The sequence below is a fragment of the Odontesthes bonariensis genome, chromosome 6, assembly GCF_027942865.1.
Source record: "Odontesthes bonariensis isolate fOdoBon6 chromosome 6, fOdoBon6.hap1, whole genome shotgun sequence".
Lineage (NCBI taxonomy): Eukaryota > Metazoa > Chordata > Actinopteri > Atheriniformes > Atherinopsidae > Odontesthes > Odontesthes bonariensis.
The window spans coordinates 7,334,740-7,340,739 of NC_134511.1; the positions used below are offsets into that span (position 1 = coordinate 7,334,740).

Sequence of the window (6,000 nt, forward strand, 5' to 3'; positions counted from 1 at the left end):
AAATAATCAGATGAAATGTTGTTTTGGAGCAAAGTCAATAGACAAGTATGAGAGATTATTCACATTTCCCACAGTTTTCACATCAAACTCTCAGTTTAGCTGCATTTAAACAGGTAAAAATCCACTCCAGGTCGACCCGACTCACCGTGTTTGTTAAGCAGAATAAAAACATTAGTTAATCTTAAAACTACTGGCATCTGTAAAAGTAGAACCTCCAGAAGTCCTGAACTCTAATCGTCTGAACCTGGCTCCCTGCAGGACTTCCTGCTGACTGGTTTGTTGGCTTTAAAGAGAAAGCAGCAGAATGACACAAAGATGTTCACCAAGTTAAACTCAACACGCTCTGATTCAACCCGCCGTTGAATCAGAGCGTGATTCAACCTCCAAATTACCAAAGATTCAAGCAAAACCAGCAGGGGCTAAATCCAACGTGAGCATTTCTATATTTCCATGATATGAATCATCAAATAACAGTATAAACTGTAGAAATAAGCGGATAAATCAAATGATTTAGGTGTTTTTTTTTTTAGAGTGGCAGCCATTGGTCCATTAGTCTACAATCAAATAAAAATGAAAGAGTAACATTTCTTTTTCCATTTACTGTTTAAAGTATTTCATGTAGCTGCTGAGCTTGAAGATTTTTGTCAGGTACTAAAGTTAAAGGAAATATAAAATCTGAAGAACCTAAGAAGAACTTTTCTGAAGTAAAAAGTTCTGGAAACCTTGGATTGCTACAGAAGCTGAACACCGACTCAGAGTTCAGCTGGTGTCCTTTCTGGCATCTCCCTGGAAAAGCCTTAAATCCTTTCACAGAAATTGGTGATTGCCTCATATACACTGGTATTTAAAGGGTTAATTTTTTGAAAATAATTCAAAACTTGGTGGTTATGATCAGAACTGAAGAGGAAGAAAAGATTTATGAAAAAAAAATTAACATATGGTATTTTGAGGATCATTTTAGAAGGGGACAAAAATGTCCCTTTTCAGAAATTAAGAATTTATTTATTTATTTATTTTTTTAAATCAGGCATAACAAAAAAATTAAAAATCCCTAAAAATCAATGTTGTTGCTAATCATTGACATATCCCAGACCATAATTATCCCTACTGAATAATTCCACTCTGCATTCCATATTTTGAAAATACTGGCACCTAAAGGCTTAAAATTTGGGCTAAAAAGTTCAAATTGGCATCTAAAGGGTTCATTTTTTGAAAATAATTGAAAACTTGGTAGTTATGATCAGAACTGAAGTGGAATAAAAGACTTCTGAAAAACAAAAAATGGAAAAAAATATTAATATATGATGTTTTTAGGGGACAAAAATGTCCCTTTTCAGAAATTAAGGAGTTTTTTTTCCACACAATGAAAAATTTAATTGTATATGATGTGTGTTTGAAATTCCCCTATCAGGGATTAGGGTTAAACCTGATAAATTTAGACTGTGTTGGAAAACGCCTTCAAATATCGGTCCGACTCTGACACTGATGTTTATCTGTGGACTGGAAAAACCAGCGTTTTTGACCGTTATCTCCTTAGAATGATGTCAGAATCCGAGTTCATGTGTTGTCATGGTAACAAGAGACGCTAGCAAGATGGCGCTGACGCTAACCGTGAGTTTGATTCTGCTGAAAACAGGGCCATCAGAGAGCTCAGTTCAGAACCAGCCGTCGATGTTTGATGAGACTCAATCGGACCTCCGATTTTAACTTTGAGAATAAAATGTCTCCAAAGTTATCGTTACAATATCAGTGTTTGTGTCTGTGCATTTTTCTAGATAACCAAGCAAGCTGAATCACGATAACATTTATTACCCGATTAAACTACTTCAAAATACACATATTCAACAGTTCAGTTACAGTTGATAATATAATTAATCAGAGTAGCGTTTCTGTAGTACCTGGTTGTGCCACCAGGTGACGTTTACCTGCGATTCCACATGACAGAAGCACAGGCTGTGTTCCAAACCGCATACTACATACTGATCGATCAGACAGTATGCAGAGCGCTTACCCACAATGCATTTCGCTCCTGCCCGAGCCGAAATCAGCCGGCCTGAAGCTGATCTCGCTTAAGCTCTAAACTCTGTAAACTTTAGCAACATTTCAGGCGAGAAAGTAGTCGTTTAAATCCCCAACGTGTTGAAAATCTGATAAAATACCGGCTATTTACAATTTTGTTCCCACGATTTCGGCGCTACTAAAGCTAGCCGCAGTGAGCAACGCACTTCCGGTTATTTTCACAAAATAAAATACCCGTTGCCTTTTATCATAGGGAAAGCCATTACGATACAATTGGTGCTTTTGTTTTGAAAACAGGAAGTGAACCTACCCTCGTTGTAGCTAGCTTGAAACTGCCGTTTTGACAGGAAATGACGATCGGCGACGTCACGTTATGTTGCATCTTGGGTAGTTTGAGTATGAGTAGTAACCTCATGATGCATACCCAACTTTTCGGCCAATCTAGTATGCATCCGGGAACCTCTCGCATACTCAAACTTGCATACTAACTCAAAAAGTTAGTATGAGTAGTAGGAGAAGTATGCGGTTTCGAACACAGCCAGCGTCTCCTCGCCTGTTTGGAGCTGCTGACTGCGTCAGCCGTGTTGATGAACTCTGAAAAATTCTCCGGCAGCTGTGCGTTGTAGTTAGCTACCACATGCTAATGCTAACCTAAGATCAGCCGACCAAAAAACGCCCCCGCCCCCCCGTTAAGACCAAAGTCGTGAAGCGTAGCTGGCAGATTCTGGACTGAGCGTCCGTCAGATCCTTTGATCATCGCTTCCAGCTGTTTCTCCAGAGAACAAATCACTCCATCATGCATCAGGTACGACTATAACTTTATATAAAAACGTATAAAACTTGAGTCTGGGCTTAATTACAGACTCATGTTTGAGGTGATTCACTGAGGAGGGCTGCAGTCTGTTCTTCTTTTTTGCTCTTTCATTTCTAACTCAAATCACATGGTCCTATTTGTCCTTTAAATTCCTGACCTAGTTGGGCCAAATTTGGAGCAAACATTATAAATCTGTGGTGACAAATGGTTTTATTTAATTCATTTCAACAATTTATCAATTAAAGATAATAAACTCAGCTGACTTTAGCGTCGAGAAGCTTTTTAAAATGTACATCCCCACTTAAAACAAACAAATAAAGAGCTAAAAAGCTAAAAACAAAAAGTATAAAAGAGTCTTGTTCACCGTTTGGATGCTTTGTGCAGAGGCAGAAATAATAAAAGAATGGTACAGATGGTGATAATAGAGCAAATACAGATCAGGACTGTATCAATAAAGTCAAATCAATCCTCATTAAGGCTGCACGATACAAGAAAAAACTGACTGAATAATCCATTTGGAGCGAATAATTCACTCCTGGAACACATATAAAAAGCTAAAATAACTTTTAAATCTGATGACTCTGAGTGTAAACAATCTTCTCTTTTTAAGGCTCTTTGGACGCTTTCAGCCAAGCAAACACACAAAGGAGGGAAGTTAATGCAGAGTTCAACTAAACTGGGTCGTTTAACCAGACTCGAAGGTTTTCCAACGGTCCACAGCGACGCGGTGTCACACATTCTTTGAATAACAAGGATGGTTTTACTGCCTCTGTCCCTTTGTGGGCGATCATGGTTCATGTCAGTTCAGCTGAATTCAGGCTGCCTTTAAGTTACTTTAATGGTGATTCTGTCAGATGAGGCAGAGGTTATAAAAATCAGGATTTTATTAGAGCAGAGCGACCGTCTGGAAATGCTTTAAGTGAGCTGACGCGTAGGCTTAATGGGCTGATTTTCTGACTAAAGAAACAGAAAAATATGTGAATGAGAGCGGCTTTATTGGGAATTCAGCTGGATTGATTTACACTTTACTGGTTTTTTTACTAAAAGATGAAACTTTGGAGCACAAACACAGCAAATAGGACAATCTGAACCTAGTTGAGTGTATATATGCAGCGTGATTAGAGCTCATTGCACATTTTTCTCAGACTAACGTGTTTAAATGAGTTTTAAAAGTTCAGTTTTAATCTGAATAAACACAAGAAACGGTCTTTTTTAGTGTCATGTTAAAGTAGTTAGTTATATGACTCAGGACTACAGTAAAACATCTGGCTTTGTGCACGTGATCAACCAAATAAGCTGAGCCGTTAATAAGGTAAAGTACCTGTTTTTGGTCAGCATTGCCCTCTGTAGCTGAAATATTTCCGTTTGTTTGGTTTTTTCAACCATTTCCTAAATTTCTGGGGTTTTTCCCTTTGTTCTGGTTGACTTTGCCGTGCACAACGCAGAGCCTGAATCTCACTTTTTAGTCTTAAACTTAAGATCATCCAAGAAAATTCCAAGTTCAACAAAGTTATGTTATACAAGACAAACCTCTTTAACAGTTTTGTGTCATTAAGCTCGACCCGTTTAAAGGGGGGTTGCCACATTCTGAGTGTAAAGTTATTGGTTTGAACTGTTTTAACCGGTTCAAACTGTTGAATGATCAATTCACTGGTTTGTCAGCAAAATAATCAGCAAGTATTTTAATACTAAAGAGCAACCGTGTGGAGAAAAAAGGTGGAAATCTGACAAAGATTGAGCAGATTTTCCGCTCTTTGTGTTTCCATCTATTGCTTAAACACAGATAATCAATGAAAACAATCAGTCTTAACTCAAAGGGTGAATATTTTTACACCAATGGATTCTTATTTTCATTTATAGGTTTTCATAATTTCTGTTTCAATGAGAAAAATGAGGGGAAAAAACATTTCGCAATAAACAAGCAGGTTTAAAAGTAGAACAAACTCATCTCTGAAAGCATCTTTTATGTGATTTCTGGATAATTTTTTCTATTATTAGAACGAATATTTGTTCTTAGATAAGTTACAGGATAAGAATGAACAGGACAGTTACTAAACATAAAAAAAATTACCACTTTGATGATGAAAGACGTGATAAATGTAAAATAACTGTTAAAAAAATAACATTTTAAGGCATGATTAAAAAGAGCAGACGGGTTTCTAGTTAATAATTCCTGATAAACAGCCTCTGGATCATTAATAAGAACTGATGTTGAATGTTTCACAGATGAAAACATACAAATAAGGATCCATCTTGGTCCCGGAGAGCTGATTTAATCCGCTGATTCCTGCTCATGGAGCAGCAGGAGGTTAATTAGCTAAGCTAGCTGGCTAATCAGCATCAGCGGAGGCTAATAGATGCTAACAGGCTAGCAGTTGGAAAATGAGGGCAAACAGGAGGCTCAGGTAGAAAACAAGGAGCTCAGAACAAGGAGCTGTTTGCTCCTGGTTCACGGACACTTAGGGGATACAATACCTTGTCGAAGTCAGGGGGAACCCGGGGGAATTGGCTGATTTGAGGGGCTGGAGCGGCTAGCGGCTCCGCTAGCTGAAGAAATCCTTGGATCCAGCTGTTTTTTTCCTTCTGTCGCCTCGCTGTCTTGAAAAGCACAAAGACTTTGACATATGGGTAAAACAGAGAAGATTTGGTGAGAAGAGTCCTCACTCCGAGCAAATTCCCGAGGACCAAAATAGTGTGGACAAAAGGAGAACTTGTTCTTATCATAAAAAGCTTTAGTTAATTAATGATTGTGATGAAAGAATATTTTTTGTTTGAGTAGCTCGGGGGAAATTAGCTCATTATGAAGGAAAACTAAGTGGTTACACAAATACAGCTGTTAAAGAAACAAGTGTGATGTGAAATAAACTGACACATAATAAATCCAAATTAAAATGCAGGTAAAAGTATGAGATTTAAAAAAAAATAACAAGTGATTTTTTTTTAAATGAAAAAGTTTGACATAGACTTTATTTCTGAAGAAAAATGAAGATCCAGTAAGTCACAATAACGATGAAAATGTTTACTTACATAATATGTTATCTATTCATTTGTTTGCATAATTATTACTATTTCAAGGTGTCCTGCATGGACTGCATTTAAAATCACTAAATGTACAATAAAAATTCAAATGAAAATCTGTTCAGGGTTTATTCATCACCGATGTGTAC

The 6,000-nt window shown here is 37.3% G+C and overlaps 1 protein-coding gene across 1 annotated transcript in view; it reads right to left on the bottom strand.

Moving 5' to 3' along the window:
• Window positions 1–5,693, bottom strand: part of sncaip (synuclein, alpha interacting protein) — a 30,492-nt gene extending 24,799 nt beyond the window's left edge. Inside the window, exon 1 of the mRNA XM_075467204.1 lies at window positions 5,309–5,693. The gene's annotated coding sequence lies outside the window, so the exon portion shown is untranslated. The remainder of the gene's footprint in view (window positions 1–5,308) is intronic.
• Between the last annotated feature and the right edge of the window lie 307 nt (window positions 5,694–6,000).